This window comes from Diceros bicornis (assembly GCF_020826845.1).
Source record: "Diceros bicornis minor isolate mBicDic1 chromosome 13 unlocalized genomic scaffold, mDicBic1.mat.cur SUPER_13_unloc_1, whole genome shotgun sequence".
Taxonomy (NCBI): Eukaryota; Metazoa; Chordata; class Mammalia; order Perissodactyla; family Rhinocerotidae; genus Diceros; species Diceros bicornis.
Window position 1 is genome coordinate 9,969,406 of NW_026690866.1, and position 22,989 is coordinate 9,992,394.

At 37.6% G+C, this 22,989-nt stretch overlaps 1 long non-coding RNA gene across 1 annotated transcript in view; it reads left to right on the plus strand.

Annotated features, from left to right (window-relative positions):
* Positions 1 to 22,989, plus strand: part of LOC131401712 (uncharacterized) — a 100,721-nt gene that overhangs the window by 61,323 nt on the left and 16,409 nt on the right. The gene's annotated exons all lie outside the window — the stretch shown is intronic.

Here is a 22,989-nt window from a genome sequence, read left to right on the forward strand (position 1 = left end):
ATTAAAAGATTATCTAATTTTCTAATAGTCTGTTTAAGATGATTCCTTGTTCACATTTTCTTTTTGGTCCTGGTAACAGGGTCATGTTAATTTGATAATTAATAGAGATATACCTTCTTATTCTATATTCTGGAAGAGTTTCCTGGTAGAGTAAATATCTATTCTTATGTTTTAGAAACAATTCATCTGTAAATACATCTAATCCACCATATATTTGGAATTTTCTTTCTTAAAATCTCTCTTGAAACCATAAAGAACATTTGTAAAATTTTCTATTTTCTATTTGAGCCAGTTTGAGTAATTACAGTTTCATTTAAAAAGCAGCTTTATCACTGAGATCCCAAAAGGCATCTCCATGTACAGATGCACAACATTCTCTCTGACTTCGCTCCTGGTCCAATTTTCTCACCTAATGCTGTTGATGTTTGTCTTCCCCAAATAGTTTTTCTTTATCAGACTTGTCTGTATGATGCCTATTTTATTGAGCTTCCCAAAGAATCAGAGTGACTGATTACTTTTCCTCTGGACTTATTTTATACTTGTTTTATACTCTTATTTCTGCTTCTATCTCTCTTTCTAAATTATTTTTTTATGTTTTCTTTCTCCGTTCTCCTTGTTTTGAGTTGAGAGTTTAATTCACTCGCTTTCATTTTTATTTACTATTCAAGATATTTAATGCTCAGATATTTTCTTTCAGAACAGACAGTTTTCTTCTCTTCTTCCTTTCTCTCTCCTCTCTCTCCAGGGCTCCTTGCTAATCAATGGTTTGATTTTCTGTTTCACCAAAGACTTATTCATGAGAGTGATTAGTGGCTTATAAATTGTCTGATTTGTTTAAGATATGTTGGCAGTTAATGAGCATTTTTGCGTGCAAGTTGGTTAAGGAACTGGATTTCAAATCTGCCTGTTCCTCTGATGAGCTACTGAGTCAGAGTTTCTGTGGTTGGCCATGTATCTCTCTTCTGGTGGCTTCAGGAAATGATTACTATGTAGAAATTGCTTGCTGGACAAGGATAGGATCTAATTTTATAATAATATTATTTCTTTGCTTCGGAGTAGGAAGTTTGAGATTTATATGCAGGCATATGTGTGTGTGTATGCTCCAAAAATAATTAATGATAAATCAAGATTAACAATATATACGATTCCTATATTGACTTTGTTTTGGACAAAGACTGAGAAGTTAGTTGAATACTCTTACTTTGGTTGTAGTTAGGTTCACTTTACTTCAAATTTTTAAAATCCTTTTTTTAATATATGATTGAACATATACTTTGTGACTGCTAACCACCTTTTAGTCCCTAAATATTTTGCCTTCAGATATGTGTACCATTATATACATTCATATATAAAAGTTTCATATTAGTTGTGGCTTTACTTTTGTGAGCACGTGTATGGACTATTACTGACAATCCCCTTTCTTTCAGCATCTATGTTCAGTGTTAGTTTCCTATGTCTTCATGGAATGTAGAGTAACATTCAATATTGAAAAAGTGATTTAAGTAACTTCAGTGTAGTATAACTGATATACGTAGCATTATTTCTGTGGTTCTATTTTTTTGTACTTTCCTTTTTTTCTTTTTTCCTAGTTTTGCTCCGTTTAAAGTAATTTCCTTATTAAAATTTCTCCACTTTGTTGGATATATAGATCATTCTCACATTCTATTTTAAATTTGTTTATTTTTTATTTTTATTTATTTTTTTTTTTTGCTGAGGAAAATTGACCCTGGTCTAACATCCATGCCCATCTTCCTTTACTTTATATGGGACACCGCCACAGCATGGCTTGATGAGCAGTGCATAGGTCTGCACTAGGGATCTGAACTCATGAACCTTAGGCCACCAAAGCAGAGTGTGCAAACTTAACCACTATATCACCAGGATGGCCCCTATTTTACAATATTTGCAATTTGAGAAATAAGAAGAACCCAGAATCAGAAGTCCTGCCTCACTGACTCCTCAATGTTAGATGAAAAATTAATTAGTATTTTACTTCTTTTCTTTTTCTCCAAATCCAATGTCTCTAGGTATAGATTAAACACTTGGTTCAAGATGGTTTTAAATTTTATGCAAATTCTTTAAAGTTGTTTGTATTTTGCATTTTTTATAAATCACATTAACACAAAGTACTTAGACAATTGTTTTAATTTTTCAGTGTTCACTTCTTTAGTGTGGTGCTTTTTTTTGAAACCCGTCATCCTCAAGCTTGATTAAGGATCTGAATGATCTGCAGGGCTTGTTAAAACACAGAAGGAGTGCTGGACCCCACCCCACATATTCTGATTCAGTAGGTTTCGGGTGGGGCTGAAGGACTGACATCTCCATATTGTGATTGGAAGCTCCCCTGCCTAATATTCCTTATTTTTTTTCATTTCACAGGCAGTAAAATCCGTGTCTCAGTGTAGGGCTGTCCCTCCCCAATCCTTTGATTCTTCACAGGTGTTATGCGACAATTTACTTCTTGTACGCCTAACTCCACCTCAGCAATTGGAGGCCTCAACTGACACACAAAAGTTCTTCATTTTTCCTCAGAAAGGGGTGCTTTATTTTCAGAAATGTGACACAGTCTGCAATAAGTTTAATATGGATTCTGCTCTTTAGAGATTGCAATGTATTTTTACAACACCTGCACCATTCTTCCTTGTTCTCAGCATTTAACGCTCTAATATTGGAAACACATGGGGCTTCTGGACATTCTGGACATTCTCCCTTCTTCAAGTTTAATTGATTATATCACATCTGAACTAGGTTGAACTAAATTTGGCCATATCATGGCTTGTCACATGAACATCAGGTATATGTATAGTATGTGTGCATCTCACAGAAACAGAATGTTCCTGGAATGTGTCTCTCAATGATTCTTCTCCTAAAATTTGATTAAATATGTTCTAAATAGAGGTTTTCAGTTAAATGTACCTAATCCATGCATACATTACTGGTCTGTAAAATTTTCTATATCATAAACTTATTTTGTTGAATAGCATGTAAATTATTTCTATGCCCCCAAGCTCACACATTTGATTGTAACATTTATTTTCTTTTCAACTTAAAGAACGAATTTCTATTAAAAGAAAGAAATCCAAAGGAGTATCCTAAAGAATGAAATACTATGAGTATAGAGGACTAGATACCTTGAAGGAGTTTCCCTCCACATAACAATATCTTCCATAAAATATAATTTTATTGCATTCTTGAGTTCACATGAAGTAAGCCAAATCTCAAAGGACAGAAGAAGGAAACTGTAAGCACTAGACAAATTTGGATTCACCCAGTGGTCAAAGGTCAGTACGATCTTCTAATGAAACGATTTGTCTTTGTGTCACAAGTGACTTGAGGGAATGAATCCGGGAGTCACAGATTAGTTGTGAGTCACACAAAGATGTCACTTAGCTTGGTGTCAACGCACATGACTGTGAGCCGAAACCAGTGACATTCTTCTCTGAAGGAAAGGATCTAAACTAAAGCCTTACATTCTGTACACATTAAAATCATACAAAAATGAGCTCATAATCAATGTTCACCAAACAAATAAGGAATACATGTCATTGTCGATAAGTGTCATCAACACATAAGAAAATTAAAAATAAAACAATAGATTTAAACAGTAAAACCTCAAATATGAGATTTACCAACTTCAAGATATAAAATAACTGTGTATAAACTGTTTATAAAAAATGGAACCAGAAAAATGGGAATAACAAAATCAAACAGGAGACTCTAGAAATGATCTGACATATTTGCCAAAGGGCCTTATAGAAATTTAAGAGTTGAAAAAGACTTAACTGTTGAGTTTCAAAACTCCACAGATAGGTTCTACAGCAGAAGAGAGAATACAAAACTAAATTTGAATTTTGAAGGAAACAGAACGCAGCAGAGAAAGACAATGAAGTAGAAAACATGAAAGATAAGGTAGATATGGAGATGATGAGAGAGAGTAAAGAAAAAGGAGAAACATAATACTGTACAACAAAAACAAGTGAGTAATGAGGGCATAACTGAATGTTAAAGGGTCTATAAATTTCTCAGGAGATGAGAAATTATATCCACTTCAGGCAATGTAGGCTGGTGGTAAAATAGAAGTAGAGAATACAACTCTGACCGAAACAGAGGAGATACAATAGAATATGGAAAACAAGTATAAATCAATAAATTTTAAAGGGAAATAACATAATAAATCTTGTGGAAAAAATAGAAGGAAAACATAGATAATGGGGGCAAAACAAGGATGTCAATGGCCACAACAAATGTAAATGGAATAAATTCTCTAGTTAAATACAGATTGTTAAATTTGATGGGACAATGACAAACGTAACTATATCTTGTTTACAAGACTTGTGAAAACTAAAAAACATGGAAAAGTAGAAATTCAAAATACAATAGAAGATATAAAGATATGCTAGGAAAATACCAATCAAAAATCAACACAGGGTCGCTATAATAAAATGAGATAAAACAGATGAGGAAAAAAGCATCATTAGGAAGTAAGTGTTTAATTCTCACTGGTATATAAGTTCAACTGATCATGAAGATATAGTCGTTGTTATACTACACACGATGTCATGAGAAGATAATATAGCCTCAACTAAGAAAGGAAGGAGGAGAAGGAAGAGGAGGAGAATGAGAAGGAGGAGAAGACAAGAAGAAAAAGAAGGAGGAGGAGGGGTAAGTGTAGGAGAAGGAGGCAGAGGAAGGGGAGAAGTAGAAATAATATATCTTCATAGTGAAGAATTTCAACTTTCCTCTGAGACAAAGAATAACATATATCTAATAATAGAGTATTTGAAAAACAAATTAGCAAGTTTGATTTAGTGGATACACATCGAACCCTATACCCAACAAGTAAAGAACACCTATTCTTCACAAGCCCACGGGGAGCATTAACAAGCAGTGAGCATGAACTAGGGTACTAATCAATCCTCAAATAATAGAACACTTGAAATAAGTACAAGTGACTGCTCTATTTTATTCTTGATGGTCTTACAGATCCCAGGCAATAGAAATGCAAAGAATTTTCTTTGGCTTAGGAGTTATTTGTGTAGAAAGTCTGTAGAAAAGATGAATATAATATGGGCTATCAGGAATAGGTACTGTTAAAGATGTTAAGGATTAATTTTAATTTAATATTTTTTAAAATAAGAAATGGTACCAAAACCAGACAAAGACAGTACAAAAAAAGAAAATTACAGGCCAATATCGCTGATAAACATTGATGCAAAAATCCTCAACAAAATATTGGCAAACTGAATACAACAATACATTAAAAATTTCATACACCATGATCAAGTGGGATTTATACCAGAGACGCATGGATGGTTCAACATCCGCAAATCAATCAACGTGATACATCACATCAACAAAACAAAGAATAAAAACCACATGATCATCTCAATAGACGCAGAGAAGGCATTTGACAAGATACAACATCCATTTATGATAAAAACTCTCAATAAAATGGGAATAGAAGGAAAGTACCTCAACATAATAAAAGCCATATATGACAAACCCACAGCCAACATCATACTCAATGGGGAAAGACTGAAAGTCCTTCCTCTGAGATCAGGAACGAGGCAGGGCTGCCCACTCTCACCACTCCTGTTCAACATAGTACTGGAGGTTTTGGCCAGAGCAATTAGGAAAGAAAAAGGAATAAAAGGAATCCAAATAGGTAACGAAGAAGTGAAACTCTCACTATTTGCAGATGACATGATTGTATATATAGAAAACCCTAAAGAATCTGTTGGAAAACTATTAGAAACAATCAACAACTACAGCAAAGTTGCAGGGTACAAAATCAATCGACAAAAATCAGTTGCATTTCTATATGCTAATAATGAACTAACAGAAAGAGAGCTCAAAAAGATAATACCATATACAATTGCATCAAAAAGAATAAAATACCTAGGAATAAATCTTACCAAGAAGGTGAAGGACCTATACAATGAGAACTACAAGACATTATTGAAAGAAAACCATGATGACATAAAGAAATGGAAAGATATCCCATGCACGTGGATTGGAAGAATAAACAAAGTTAAAATGTCTATATTACCTAAAGCAATCTACAGATTCAATTCAATCCCAATCAGAATCCCAATGACATTCTTCACAGAAATAGAAAAAAGAATACTAAAATTTATATGGGGCAACAAAAGACCCCAAATAGCTAAAGAAATCCTCAAAAAAAAGAACAAAGCAGGAGGCATCACAATCCCTGACGTCAAAACATATTACAAAGCAATAGTAATCAAAACAGCATGGTACTGGTACAAAAACAGACACACAGATCAATGGAACAGAATTGAAAGCGCAGAAATAAAACCACACATATACGGACAGCTAATTTTCGACAAAGGTGCTAAGAACATGCAATGGAGAAAGGAAAGTCTCTTCAATAAATGGTGTTGTGAAAACTGGACAGCCACATGCAAAAGAATGAAAGTGGACCACCTGCTATCGCCATTCACAAAAATTAACTCAAAATGGATCAAAGACCTGAAGGTGAGACATGAAACTATAAATCTCATAGAAGAAAATATAGGCAACACACTATTTGACATTGGTTTTAAAGGAATCTTTTCGAATGACATGCCTACCCAGACTAGGGAAACTAAAGAAAAAATAAACAAGTGGGACTTTATCAGATTAAAGATCTTTTATAAGACAAATGAAACCAGAATCAAGATGAACAGACAACCAACCAACTGGGAGAGAATATTTGCAAAACATACATCTGACAAGGGGTTGATCTCCATAATATATAAAGAACTCACACAACTGAACAACAAAAAAACAAACAACCTGATCAAAAAATGGGCAGAGGTAATGAAGAGACACTTCTCCAAGGAAGATATACAGATGGTCAATAGGCACATGAAAAGATGCTCAACATCACTAATCATCAGGGAAATGCAAATCAAAACAACACTAAGATACCACCTTACGCCCGTTAGAATGGCTATAATCACCAAGACAAAAAACAACAAATGTTGGAGAGGATGTGGAGAAACAGGAATCCGCATACACAGCTGGTGGGAATGCAAATTGGTGCAGCCTCTATGGAAAACAGTATGGAGATTCCTCAAAGAATTAAAGATGTCCTATGATCCAGCCATTCCACTACTGGGAATCTATCCAACACACCTGAAATCAACAATCCAAAGAGGCTTATGCACCCCTATGTTCAGTGCAGCATTATTCACCATAACCAAGAAGTGGAAGCAACCTAAGTGTCCCTCGACTGACGATTGGATTAAGAAAATGTGGTATATATATACAATGGAATACTACTCAGCCATAACAAAAGACAAAATTGTCCCATTTGCAACAACACTGATGGGCCTGGAGCGTATTATGTTAAGTGAAATAAGCCAGAAAGAGAAAGACAAACACTGTATGATCTCACTCATATGTGGAATATAAACCAACACATGGACAGAGAAAACAGGACTGTGGTTACCAGGGGCAGTGGGGGTGGGGGGAGGGGGGTGGGGGGTCGGCACAAGGGGTGAAGGGAGTCATATATATGGTGATGGACAAACAAAAATGTACAACCCAAAATTTCACAATGTTACAATCCATTAAAACATCAATAATATAAAAAATGAAATGGATGAGAAGCTTTTTAAACTTTACAATGCTGTCTCTCTTAGATTCCAAAGTGTTTCTAGTCCTTTCAGTTCTTCTTGATTCTTTCAATTGTTCCTGCCTGTTGATGATTCCTCGTTCATTGGATCTCTGAAGTTCACCTTAGTTTCCTGGTTTTTGATGGTGGCAGATGCACATGTTTGAGGGGGCAGAGGCTTAGGCAATTTGACTGACAGCTTTCTGTTGCACCATTCTCAACCTGCACATGTCATGCGTCTATTTTTGTCACGCACATGTCAGTTGCGATTATTCTTCCTCCCCAGGGCTATCCCCAATCTCATGCTAATATTGTTGTTCTTCTAGGAAGGAATTAATGGTGTGCTCATATAAACAAGCATTTTGCCTCCTGAACCAAACAGCCATTTACAATTCTAATCTGAATGTGATCTGTTTTTCCATTCATTGTACTTTCTTTTGTGTACTTAACCAGTTACCTTTATGAGTGTGGAATTCACTAAGGACCTTCCACAGCTGGAGTCATGTTATTTTCTTTAGTTATAAATTATAAGGCTTCAGTAGAGCCATCTGTTGCCACAGACGTTCGAGTCAATAGCAAATTCATTTGAATGAAGTTATTGTATTGCATTTGAAGGAAATCATTTTGAGTATTTTCCCTAAGGATCCCTATCCTTCTATGCAGGTTTCAGTACAAGATCTACCACTATGTTCTGGCCTTGGTTTTTGCCATTGAGGAAATCAACGGGAACCCTCGTATTTTGCCCAACATGTCTCTGGGATTTGATCTCTATAATGCCCTGTCCAGTGAACAGAGTTCTTTGGAGAGTTCCCTGATTTGACTCTCGGGGTTGGGCAAGGACATCCCTAATTACAACTGCAAGAGAGAGAGCAAGTCTCTAGCGGTCCTTACAGGAACCATGTGGGAAATTTCTGCCCAGATTGGAACACTGCTGGATCTGTACGAATTTCCACAGGTAAGACTGGGTGGGATGGGGAGAGATGAAACCATGTCTCCTTTGGTGCCATTCTCAGGTGCCTAAATAGGAGGAGAGGAGAAGACTGGGTTTGTGCATCTCTCAAAGGATATAATCTCAAAGGGCACGTGTACAGGACCTTGGTGGGGTATGACATTTCCATTCTTTGGAGTAGAGAGAAGGCTGAGGGGGAAGGAGATAAAGCAGTTTCCTGGAAGTCTACTGATCTTATTTTCTAGAAAGCTTTCAGGGAGTGGAAAATGATTAGAAAATGAAATGAGCTATTGTCCCCTTTTACCACCTCCAAGTGTTGTTGAACAGCCTTCAGGACTGAGAGTGTGGTTTTTGCCAATCCTCATCCTCATATTGCTTCCAATTGTCTTTTCCTTTTAGCTTACATATGGTCCTTGTGATCTTATCCTCAATGATGAAGAGTAGTTTCCATCTATCTATCAGATGGCCCCCAGGGACACATCTCTAGCCATTGGCATGGTCTCTTTGTTGCTTCATTTCAGTTGGACCTGGGTGGGGCTGGTCATCTCAGAAGACAAGAAAGATGTTGAGTTTCTCTCAGACTTGAGAGGAGAGATGGACAAGAATGGAACCTGTGCAGCCTTTGTGGAAATGATCCCTGTCACTGAAAGGTCATATTCCTCAATGACCTGGCCATATGATTTACAAGTAGAGGAAACAGAAGGGAGTGTGGGTATCATTTATGGTGATGCCGACTCTCTCGTAAGCTTGAGCTTTTCTACTTGGGAGTATTTAGTGATATGGAAAGTCTGGGTCACGACATCACAGTGAGATTTTATCCACAGTGAGAGAGATTTCATCCTTGACTCATTCCATGGGACTCTCATTTTTTGACACCACCATAGTGATGTCTCTGGCTTTGAAAATTTTATCCAGACAGTTAACCCAACCAAATATCCAGAAGACATTTACCTCACTAGGTTGTGGTACCCCTTTATTCCTTGCACCGTTTCTGAGCCTGACTGTAAAACACTGGAGAATTGTTCACCTAATGCCTCCTTGGGGTGGTTGCCTTGGCAGATTTTTGACACGACCATGACTGAATGGAGTTACAATACTGTGTATGCTGTGGCCTGGAGCCTTCATGAGATGCTTCTTCAACGTGCAGAAATTCAGCCAATGGGAAGTGGGGAAGATCTGGTGTTTTCTCCCTGGCAGGTAAAGTCTCTTCCACTTAACAGCATGTATCCTTGTAAAAGTGACTTTCTTATGGGTTTCCACAGGTGTTCAAACCAAGAAGTTAGGATTCTTTCTCCATGAAAAGCAGAGGAGTTTCTGTACTTGTTTCACTCTCTAGGAGGTAAATCTTCCTGGGTAGTAAGTCATCAACAAGAAGGTTCTAGTGGCAACGAGGAAGTGAGCTATGAGTCAAAATCAATGTTTTGTGTTACAAAGGATCCCAAAATCCTGCTTGCCTAATGTTTCAATAGGGATTATCCAGCTTTCTCCCATGCACCTCCTCAATGACAAGAAGAAGAGAACTTGTCCTTTACGTGACTATCTGGTGCTGAACATCATGGTGAATACTTTACATAAATGATGTCATTTAATTCTGCAACCACTTTAGGTATTGCTAAAATCATTTTGCAGATTGATGGTCTGGGAAAATTCAGAGAGTGCATGAGGGTGGCTAGATTGGACTTTGTACTTGACATTTGTCTGAATCCTATCACCACTGGTCATCTTGATATTCTTCTCTTTAGGCATTTTCTCTTGAAACTACCTGATATTTTAGAAATATTATGATATTGTAGTTCTCCATATGATTTCATTTGCTTTACTTCATTGGATACTTGTAATAAAGTTACATTATGAAGCAAGGATTACAGACAATGAAAGGCTGTCCCCAATTCAGAGTTTTTCTCTTTAAGACCTGGGCCTACTTCACCGCAGGATGATGTGTCACTTCTAGCTGCACCCCTTTCTGAGGAACATAGAATTTAACAATCCTGCTGGTGACTCAGATAATTTGGCTGAAGGAGGAAAATCAGATTAAGAGTACACCATTCTCAACTTTTGGAATTTTCAAAAGATCTTAGACTTATGGTGAAAGTAGGAGAATATTCCCAACATGCTCCACGTGGTTAAGAAGTGTCTTTATCTGAGGAGGTGATTGAGTGTGCCAATTAATTATTGAGATGGGTTGATTCCAATCACAATTACTTACACCACACATGAATAACCAAAATCTTGTTGGGGTTTTGTACCCCCTCAGAGCTTCATAAAAGGCCACATATGGGAATTTAACAATTCACTTCCAACTGAAGTAATTTTTTCTTTTACCAATAATCCAAGATCGAAGCAAGACCTTCACAGGCAAAAAGATCGCAAGTTGCTGAATGTTCAGAACGTGGTTAGTAATTTTTAGGAATAATTAAAAAAAATAAGTTATGTACATGTTTTTTAGAGATAATGTTTTTGCACACTTAGTACACTACAGTATAGTGTAAACATAACTTCTTTATGTACTAGGAAATCAAAAAATTCGTGTGACTCACTTTATTGCAATATTTGATTTGTTGCGGTGCTCTGGAAACAAACCCACAATACGTCTGAGGTGTACCAGTCTTTTATATCATACAATAAGCATGGCATCCAACCAATGAATTGGATTTAGACAGTTCAAGCTTCAGTTTGTTAAGGCCCAATACTTTAAAACACTCTAGTTACTTGAAAATTAGGTAAAAGTCACAGCTGTTACCAAGTGTTATCTGATTTTTCTCCAGACTCCACACTCTGTATGCAGTGAGAGTTGCAGTCCGGGATTCAGGAAGATCCCTCAGGAGAGCAAGGCTGCCTGTTATTTTGATTGCATTCCTTGCCCAGAGAATGAGATTTCCAATGAGATAGGTGAGGATATGCCTTGCAGCGACATTCTCCACTTCTATTTTATTTTTTTTTGAAGGGAAACATTTGTCCTAAGCTAACATCTGTTGCCAATCTTCCTCTTTTATTATTGTCCCCAAAACCCTAGTACATAGTTGTATATCCTAGTTGTAAATCATTCTAGTTCTTCTATGTGAGCCATCACCACAGCATGGCAATTCACAGAGAGATGGTGTAGTTCCATGACCAAGAAAACAACCGGAGCCACCAAAGTGGTGAGCACTGAACTTTCATCACTAGGCCATCAGGGCTGGCTCTCCACCGCTCTTTTGTATGCACCGTTCTCCCAAAGAAACGGAAAAGCTCTGGATGAGGACTGCAGGGTCCAAATGTTTCCTTCCTCCATTTAGTAATTTAACTTTTATAGCCAAAAAAGCCAACTTTTTTTATCATTTCCACCCAAAAAGATACACTCTCTCTCTACCTTGAACTAGCTTGCTTGACTCATTTTAGCATCATTGCAGGCATTATCATCTCAAGGAAACCCTTTTTGACCACTCCACAGGAACCAAACATAAATCTCTCTCATGGAATCTAACACATGGTATCATAAGTCCTTACTTTTCATCTTCTTTAAATCTACATTTAGATCACATTGAACAAATCCTTATTTTTACAGAGTCCGGTGTTGTTCTTGGCACAGAGCAGGAGCTCAGAAAGGTTGTGTTTGATTTAAGGGGTAAGTATTTACATGGTATGCAACGGGCTTAGGGTCCAGCTTCCTTCAATGAGTACATACATCTTTTCTCTGATGTCCTAGAGTTCGCAGGTGAGTAGGGGAGACAACATGCAGTGAAGTGAATTCAAGGTGGTGACATACGGCTGCAATATAGGTACGCAGAGACCCATGAGATGCAATAAGTGATAGTATATATATTTGTGGGGAGGCAACTCTCATGGACTTCTTCATAGAGGCAGTAGCATTAGTATTATGTCAGACTAATGAAGGCGGATTAAATTCTTGGTGGAATTCTTAGAAATGGCAGAAACTGGCAAATTAGCCTTGCATTTAATATTCTAGGGAGCTGAGAAAAGGTTCAACATGACTAGAACCCAGAAAATGTGGGTTTGGGAGTTGGATGATGAAGTAGAAGAGGGAAAGAAAACCAACACTGAAGATTTCTCATACCATAATTAACATCTTGGAATTACTCAGATTTATGATATTAAATGGTGCAATGCTGGAATCCCCTCAATGGTGGCATTATCTAATTTTATTATTGTGATTGATATGAAGCCTAATTTCACAACATCTTTTGTATAATTTCAATTTTTTTGAAATGTACTGAGATTGATGATATAGTCTCGCATATTGTCAATTTGGATAAAGCTTCCACGTGCATATTTTTCGTGTGGTAAGTTTTGGTATATGTTCCATATGCACATCTAAAGAACACTACGTCCACTAACTTCAATTCCTACATGCTTGGAGATTAATAAATACACTTGTAAACAACCGATGATTAATGAGTAAACTATCATGGAAATTAGAATGTATTTCCAATTAAAAATACTATTCATCAAATCTTATGTGGTGGAGTTAATACTATCCTTAGAGAGAAATGTATAATCCTAGATTATATATATTTATATATTATTTTGTATATTTAAATAAAGAAACGTTGAATTTCTAAGTTGTAAGCATTCATCACAAGCTAGATAAAGAACAGAAAATTAAACACAAGTAAAATAGAAAACACAAAATGATAAATATTAGAGGAAGTGTTAACAAAATAAGAGACAAACATCAAAAGGATAAATAAAACTAAATTAGATTCTAATAAATGACAAATATACTCAATAAAATCCTAGTACTATTGTTCAACAAAAGAGAAAAATTGCAACAAAAACATACCAAGGCTGAAAAGGAGTAATCTGTGCAGATCATATGGAAAATTTTTAACATGAAGAAAACATAAATAACATCATCTTGATACAATGAAAATTTAGAGGAAACTCACAAATTTCCAGGCAAATAAAAGTTACCAAACCGTCTCATGAAAAAATGAAAAATCTGAATATTGCCATACCTATTAGAGAAATTGAGACCATACTTTAAAACATTTCTACAAAATTTTATTGTAAGCTATTTATTTGGTACAAAGCTGATGAATCTTCCCAAATATTCAAGAAAGAAATAATATACATCTACTCAAACTCTTCCAGAGAATAGGAAAAACTGAAAACTTTTTGACTCACTGTGAGAGACTAGCTTAACATTGGTACCAAAATCTAACAACTTCATTGCAGGAAAGGAAATTACAGGCCACTCTCTTTCTTGGATTAAATTCATTTATCCTAAAAAAAAAAAATCAAATGAAATCAATGTTCCAAATCTAGCTATATTTTATAAGAAGGACATATCATGAGCAAATTAGGTTCATGCAATGTAATTCAGTACACTAATCTCTGAAAAAAGAGAAATAATAATCGCAATAACTGTAAGAAAAACTGGTAAAATTAAACACCTATTCACATGTTAAAACAAACAACAACAACAGAACAACCCTTACCAAATCAGGAACAGAAGGAAACTCTCTTACTCCCATACACAGTAGTCACAGAATGGAAATTTAAGGTGCAGTGTTGAAAGCAAGGATAAGAGAAGAATGTTCAACATCACTGCCTCTATTAGACGTTACACTGGAGGTATTGCCTGATACAATATTGGCAGGAAAAGAAATAAAAGGAATAATTTACTTCAAAGGAAGAAGTAAAATTGATGTTATCTTCAGATGATATTATGGTATAAATGTAAAATCCATGTAAATTAATGTATTAATTGAGCTTAGTGGTGGCTGAATACAAGGTTAATATAGAAAATTTTGCTTCAATCTACCCGTCATAATGCATCCAAAATTTAAATTTAAAAAAAATTACATTTACAACATCTTAAAGTATGAAGTACCTAGAAATAACTTTAATGAGACTTTCAAAAGATTTCTGTCCATAAATTTGCAGAACAGCATTTAGAAAAATAGAGGAAGACTGAAAGAAGTGGAGGGATAAACCAAGTTCGTGACTGAACAGACTCAAAAGTCAACAGATATCAAAACTGTCTAAATTAATCTACAGCTTCCACAAAATTGCAGCTAAAATGCTGACCCGTTCTGTGGAAATTACAATTGATACAATTCTTATGGAAATGATAAAGGAAAAACTTAACTAAGAAAATCTTGAAGAAAAGAATAGAGTGGGAGTACTTACTCTACCTGACATCAAGTATTATAGCATCACAATAGAGGAGGTTCATCAAGAGGATAAACAAGAAAATCAACGGAACCAAATGGTAAGTTCAGATACAAGCTTCTCATATAGGGACTCATGTATAGACGTCTGATTTACAAGGAAACACTGAGGAGGAGTGGGCAAATGAAAGACTTTTCAATAAAGCATGTTGGGTAAATTGGCTGTCTTCATGGAGAAGACAATGACTCGCCAACCCGAATTCACACCATCCACAGAAATCATCAGGCGGATTGTAGTTCTAAAAAGGAAAAGTGAGAAAATTTAAAGGGATGTAAAGAGGAAGGAGCAATGCCCCTGTAGAAGTAAAAACATGTATTTATACCTGCAGGGATGAGTGGGCACGGAACACTTTCAGAACCACAGGAAGATTTGGGAATCTTAAAAATCAGAGCAGAGGTAGTAGAGGTAGGCAAGACCAAGGTTATACAGTCTTTTTGGTCTTCCTAAGAGTTTGTCGGATTTTTTAATGGAGGCTAAACATGATCCCACTTACATGTAGAAGTATCACTTGTGATGCAGGACAAGGGCATAGAACCAGAGTAAAAAGATCTTATGATAACATAGGAGAGAAGTGACTAAAATATTAACAGAAGTGGTGGAAGTGAAATCAAGATGAAATGTTTTGGAGATCATTTTAGATGGTAGAAAGGGTCTCATTTTGAAACTCCTTAGGAGTGAGGTCTATGAATTTGTCATTTCTGTTTCCCTACAACGTAGCATATTATCTGGCTCATGGAGGTTTTCCAATAACTGCTTGCTCATTGAATGAGTAAATCTAGGCCATAGCTTACAGGGGTATAGCTCAGAGAGACAGGGAGCCCTTTTGGTTTTCTGCTGAGAAAAAAGTGCTTTCATGATTATGCAAGATAAATACTGAGAATCATAATAGCTTTGTTTACTTTACCATAAAGAAGATGGGCACTATTAACTGGGAACGGTTCTCTGCAGAGTATTCTGTTATTTGGTGCATGAAGCAATAAAGGAATACAATTTTCTAAACTTACCCGATGCCTTCTTTGGGGGCATGCGAATAAGAGAGAGTGACTGAACCTGGGCTGAGGACACTTTGCATCTCTCCTCAGACATGGATCAGTGTGTGAAGTATCCAGATCATCAGTAGGCCAAAAGAGAGCAAGATCGCTGCCTCCAAAATGCTGTGATCTTTCTGGCTTATGAGGACCCCTTGGGGATGGCCCTGGCCTGCACAGCTCTGTGCTTCTCTGTCTTCACAGCTGTGGTCCTGGGGGTATTTGTGAAGCACCAAGACACTCCCATAGTCAAGGCCAATAATCAGACTTTCACCTACATCCTGCTCATCTCCCTCACCCTCTGATTCCTATGCTCCTTACTCTTCATTAGTCGTCCCAACACAGCCACCTGCCTTCTTCAACAAATCACATTTGCAGTCGTTTTTACTGTGGCTGTTTCCAGTGTCTTGGCCAAAAATATGATTGTGGTTGTGGCCTTCAAGGTCACTGCACCAGGGAGAAGGATGAGGCAGTGGTTGGTGTCAAGGGCTCCTAACTTCATCATTCCCATCTGCTCCTTTATCAAGCTGAGTCTCTGTGGAATCTGGCTGGGAACCTCTCCTCCCTTCATTGACAGAGAGGCACACTCTGAACACGGCCACATCTTCATCGTGTGCAACAAGGGCTCGGTCACTGCCTTCTACTGTGTCCTGGGACAATGGGGCTTCTTGGCCCTGGGCAGCTTCACTGTGGCTTTCCTGGCCTGGAACCTGCCTGACACCTTTAATGAAGCCAAGTTCCTGAAGTTCAGCATGCTGGTGTTCTGCAGTGTCTGGGTCACCTTCCTCCCCGTCTACCACAGCACCAACGCCAAGAGCATGGTGGCCGTGGTGGTCTTCTCCATCTTGGCCTCAAGTGTGGGGCTATTAGGCTGCATCTTTGCTACCAAATGCTACGTTATATTCTTAAGGCCAGAGAGAAACACATCAAAAGTATTAATGAATAAAACACATTCAGGGAGAAAATAATGGAAATGTAAGTTATTTTCCTAGGTCACAAGAACTCGCATATACTTGACAACAAATCTACCACATTTTTCCAGACCCACTTTAAGTATCAACTAAACTTACCTTACATCTCCAGTTAACTCTTTGCTTTACGTTTCTTTTGGCTTTGTACAATTTTCCTCGGGCATTCAAATGAACAAATACAAAAATATTCATACTAATTCTCCTCTAAAATTATGTGTGAGAGATTGCGAAAATGGCCACATATTAGTCCTCTCCCTCTATCTGTTTGGTCATAGCATCCCACGTTGACTCTGGGTAGACTTGGCCTTGTAACTTGCTTTGGCCAATGGGACATTAACAAATGACATAAGCAAAGGCATGAAAACCATTTGCTCATTGTTGCTACTTGTCCTTCTCTGGCTGCCCTTGGGAAGCCTGAGGCCATCAATATGTGAATGAGTCTAGATAGACTGCACATCTCCATTACTCCAGGTGTCTTCAAGTCAACAATCAGATATGTGAGTAAGGCCGTCCTAGACCAGCCAATCCCAGCTCAGCCACCAATAGGTACAAATAAAAATAACTGCCCAGTTAACCCACAGAGTCTTGAGAAAAAATAAACTATTCTTATTTGAAGCCACCAAATTTTCAGATGGTTATTTATACAGCAGAAGCTAACTGATACCTTATGCTACCATTTATATATGTCCTCTCATTATTTGTGTAATTATCACAGATTTCTATTTCTTTAACCAATATCGTAGACTGGAATATCCTTCTCTAGATTAAGTCTCTGAAAGAAAATCAGAGACCATATCATGTTCCATTTTACTTTTTCTCCTTCCTCTTTTCAACCAGACATATTTAAGCATATATATTAAGAACATCTTCACTAATTTTAAGATTATGAATATTCTTCTATATTGTCATCCACCACTGTTATACATGGGGGATTTTTACTTTTAATTGTAGCCCTATAATCCATTTGGAATGATTTACTTGTGAATAATGTTAGTTGATGGTCCAGTGTTTTATTTTACAAATGGATATCATTTAGTCTATAAAACAAATACAGCATCATTTTAAAAGTTGATTTGAAGCATATGGAATCTGAATAATGTTTGAAAAACTGATATCTTTGAAACACTTTCAGTCACAAGTATAGCATATCTCTCCATTTAATTAGAGCTTTTACACGCTTTGTATCTCTTTATAATCTTCTTCATATAACTAATGTGCAGTTCCAATTATTTTAACTACTTATTAAGAATTCATTGCTCTTGTGAATGGAATGATTATTTACATGTTTAAATGAACTCTTGCTCATGTAACAGTATTTTTGATGTTTCATATAGGAATCTAGCTTCCTTTCACATTACTCCACTTATTTACCAGTTCTAAACTTTTAAGTTATGTTCGACTAAAATAATAGATTTTCTCTTCTTCTTTAGTATTATTTACCTCTTATTCTTTTGATTCTCATTTTTCATGACTGTGCTCTCCAGTGCCACACTGAATCATACTAGTGTTTGCCAGGAGCATTTTCTTCTTCTTAAGTGTAGTGTAAACATCAGATAATTTCCTTGTCAGGGCAGAGCAAGCATCGAAGAGAGAGAAAGTGAAAACGTGAAGGGGAATCATTGCTAGCTGGAAATCAACAGACTTGCTTCTCTTGGCTGTTTGGAGCTGGAGATGTTATTACAATGAGGCCAGCTGAGAATCAGAGGATCTCTCTCTAGTCCCAGGAATTAGTCTTGGTCAAATCTCTCAACCTCTTTTGACCTCATTTTCTTCACCTGTAACATGAAGAGTTGGACGAGTCTTTTTGAGTTCTGAAATCCAGTGACTCCAAGATACCCTTCACCCACATGCCCTTGACAAAGACCAGAGAGAATTGTTAGTTGTCTTCCTCTGCATCAACATTATTATCCATATCACCACTTAAAGACATACCAAATGTCTACTTTTGCATGACACCGATAAAACAGGTTCCATACCAAATCACTGTTCATTGGGATAACAAATCTATAGTTAATTGGTTAGAGGTAAGTATAGAGATGGGCCCTGCTGGAACCAGAAATTAATGGGCCAAAAAGTCTTGCTTTATTTTACAGCGAGGCTGTGGAAACATTCCTTAATACAGCAGAATTCTTCTGTACTTACATGTATGAAACAAATGGGAGCCTTGAATCCATTATTACGAGCTAATAAGCATATGATTTTTAAAATTTTGCTAATGATGCTTTGTGCCTGGTATGGGGCTGTCTTCTGGTGAGTAAAGAACAGATGTATTCAAGGCCACTTTCATTCCGTTAATAAATATTTACTCAGCGCCTACCCTTGCTTCAAGATAGCAGTGATCTACCTTAAGAGCATTTGTATTCTAGCAGGGTGACTCAGACCATAAACTAAAAGAGCATCTTGAGGTGATCAATAAAGTTACATATACGTCAACCTTTTTTCATTCTGGACTGTTTTTCTTCCTTTCCCTTCTTTGACTGTTTCCCAGAACTTTAAGCATTTACTTGAAAACACAGAAAGCATGGGTCCCAAGTTTCTTCTCGCAACACCCCTGTTTCAAAGACGTAGTGTTTATCATCTGAGAGTATGTCTCTTTAAGACTAAGTTCCTATGAATCAATATTATTTCATCACTTTCTTGAGAGGATGGATGATATTATGAAGGGGAAACAAAATATCATATGGGATTTATACTCGAAATGATCTTTCCACTCTAATTGTGTTATTTAATGTGGTGTGATTTGGGGCCAGTCAGCAACTCCTTCAGAGACAGTGGTAATAATACACTGAAAAGTATTCTATAGAAATTAAATGAAACAAAGTATGAGAAACTGCTTTGTAAATTGCAAAGCAATCTATTTCAGCTTATTTTTTCTAATAATATTTTCACTTATCCAATCCTTTTTGACTCTACGCAACCTACCTAGACTGAGTTTTATCATTTATTCAACAATAAAATGGGTCAAAATGGTTGAATATTAGAAATTTCATATGGTTCAACTTAATTAATAGGCCATCACAATATTTAATTTGGTTATAATTACAGTTAAATTTTTCATGTTGCCTTACCATGTGCCAAGCACTCTAAGCATCTGACATGTATTCCCTCATTTAATCCTCACAACGATGTTATGGAGACAATACTATTAACTCCTATTGTATGGATGAGGACTATTAGAGGTTATATAATTGACCAAGGTCACACAGCTGGTACCCAGGCAGTCTACCTCCAAAATCTCTTTTAGGGATCCATTAGAGGTCATGGTGCTTACAAAGTAAAAGGATCACCCTGGTTCCTGGTTGGCGAATGGACCAGAGGGGACTAAGCAAAAAAACACATGGCTACTGAAATAATCCGGTCAAGCAATTCTGAATACAGGATTTCCTCCCTTTTTAAGGCTGAGTAATATTCCATTGTATGGATGCTCCAGATTTTCTTCATCCTTTCACCCACGGATTCACAGTTAGGTAGTTTCCATCTCTTGGCTAGTGTGAATAATATTGCAGTGCATTTTGTCAAACGATTTCCTGGCACTTAGTGAGTTTGAAAAAATTCTTCTTATACACATTAGTTACTGTAATGAACTACCTTTCCAAATGTCTAAAGTTTAAATATTTGTCATTCTACAGAAATACCTTGCCTAATCATGATTTGTGTTATCACTTCATGAATGATCTAAGATTTTTGTACAAAAATTTGCTATAATGCCTTTTTCGCATGTATTCAGGAACTTTGCTTAATATGGGTATTCCCTGATTCTTGATTTTTAGTAGAGTTTTCTAGTAAGCCTTTAGGATAGGAAGTATCTTCCTAGATGTGAGGCAGAGAGCAGAAAAATAATAAAGTGATTGCTATAGTTAATTATATCAAAAGAAAACTGTCGTTTTGCTAAATTGTTTTTAAACATCCTTTGCTTATTTGTAAAAATGGCAAATATCATTTTATTAATTAAAAGAAAATTCAATAAACAATTTTAACATAAAACAATATCTATTGAGAACTTATATGAAAATTTTAGCAATATGCTGTCACCAATTTCCTCATCTGCAAAATGGAGATAGATAATACCATCTTCCTTATGAGTTGCTGTGAAAATACTCAAGAGTAATGTATGTAAAATGCTTAGCACCGTGTCGGTGGGAAAGTGATGTCCTATTCATTTTTCCACCGGGATGATGACAGCTTTTTTTATGCATGAAGTCTGTAGTTTTCAAAATATGTTCTACTGTTGTAAAGTGAATCCTTTTTACAAAATCTTTGTAGAGTTAAATGATCCCTTTGGAATACAAATTCAGGCTCCCCTGTGTGTGCGTGTATGTGTGTCTATATGCACATCTTTCAAATAATACTTTAAGCCTTATAACGAAACGCTACCTTCCCCGCTCTTGATTCTGGTTCCAAAAACAACTTGTTTAATTTTCTGGTTGAAAATCTATATTTCTAAATTAGCTACTCGTACAGCTTTTTCATTTTTCAGCTTTTGACTATTTATAGTTTCTTCCTTCTCTGAAAAATCCAGCATGAAGTGTTCTTACATATGTTAAAAACGTAATTCCCCTTGCCAAATATAACTATTTAATGAATTAGGATAAATCAAATTCAATGTCTACTGTTTTATGACATAAGTATTTACCATTTTATAGCATACGAATCCTATCCAAAGATGTGCTACATCAGATATTATGAATACATTTTCTTTCTCACTTTTTCCTTTGACCATTTAAATGGTAAAATTATCTTGTTTCTTTGTTGTCTTCCTATGGATTCATCACTGGTTCATCTCCTTCCACCAGAAACTTAAATCTCTTCTCAGTAACTTCTGATGCATGAGACAATTCATGGGCTTCAGGTTTTGCTTGGGGACATCCCTCTTGGGCTTCAACATATACACAGGCCCACATATACACAGTATTTCTGGAAGAATAGAGGAGAAAAGGATGTTTATCTCTGTGAAAAAGGACTGGGAGTCAGTGGTAGAGGGAGAATATTTTACTGACTTTGTACCACTCTTTGAAGTTTTCCTATACATGCATCTTCGACGTTTTGGCCTCCCTTCTCCCAGATTTTTAAAATTAAAATAGCATTATATCCTTATCTACTGGCTTGGGACTGCAAGTTGTAGAGAAATATGAATATATGATCCAATTTTTAAACGAAATTAAGAACAACAAACATGCACAAAAATTTAGAATTCTAAATATGGGCACATCATTCTATTAGGCTGTATAAACGTGGGGAAAGGATTGATGAACAGCTGTTCAACATCCAGCTACCTGTACAGTCTAGGGGTCCACGGAAAGCCCCGCCTCCAGCCCCACCCGTGGAGCTGATTTCCTCCCCCTGTGAAGTCTGCCTGACTTATTCCAGCCCAACCCCCGCCTCTTCCCGCCCCTGGAACTGGTCTCCGCCCACAACGTTTGGGCCTGGCTCCGCCCACAGCCTGGCCCACGCCCACAGCCTGGTCCTGGTTCATTGTCTCGCCTTTAGCCTTGTTCCCGCCCACAGAACCGCCCCCCCTGGCCTGGTGTCACTCACACCCTTTTCCCCACCCACAGCCCACCCTTAGAACTGGTTCCCGCACACAGCCCCGCCCCTAGATTTTGTCCCTGTCCCTGGTGCTCACCCAGCCCGTTTTCCAGCTTCGCACTCACTCTAGAAACTAGACACCTCCCCCGAGGCTGGGGTTCTCGGCCGACCCACCCACCGCCTCAACTCGCAGCCCCCAAACTTTCGTCCTCCTCGAATACCCACCTGAGACCGGAAGCGGACGCGCTGGCGCCGCCTTGGATGGATGGGGCATGTTTGCGCAGTGTGTCCCGTCTTCTGGGCTCGAATCAGATTCCCGTGGACCTTCACCCTCAGGGGCGGGGCGTGGTGAGCGGCGGGTGGTCCCGGCTGCGTAGGGGTCCAGGGAGGGTCATGGTCCGCGGGCAGCCCTGTCAGGGCCTGGTGTCCCTCCGTCCTCCTGAAGCCCCGTATCCCCCGGGCTGTTTGCTCAGGGCGCCCGAGGCTGCTGTTCCTCCTGGCTTCGGGTGCCGCCGTCTTCTCCTCAGAGTCCCCCTCACCGTCCTCCTTTTGATTTTGTCCCCAGGGGGCTTTAGTTGCTTTTGGAGGCGGTGTTTGTGTTGTTACTAATGGGGGTGCTCCTGGCGTCTGGAGGGGGAGGCAGGAATGCTGCTCAGCGTCCCCCAGGGCACAGGACGGCCCGACAGAGAATTATCTGGACCCAAATGTCAGTTGTGCCAA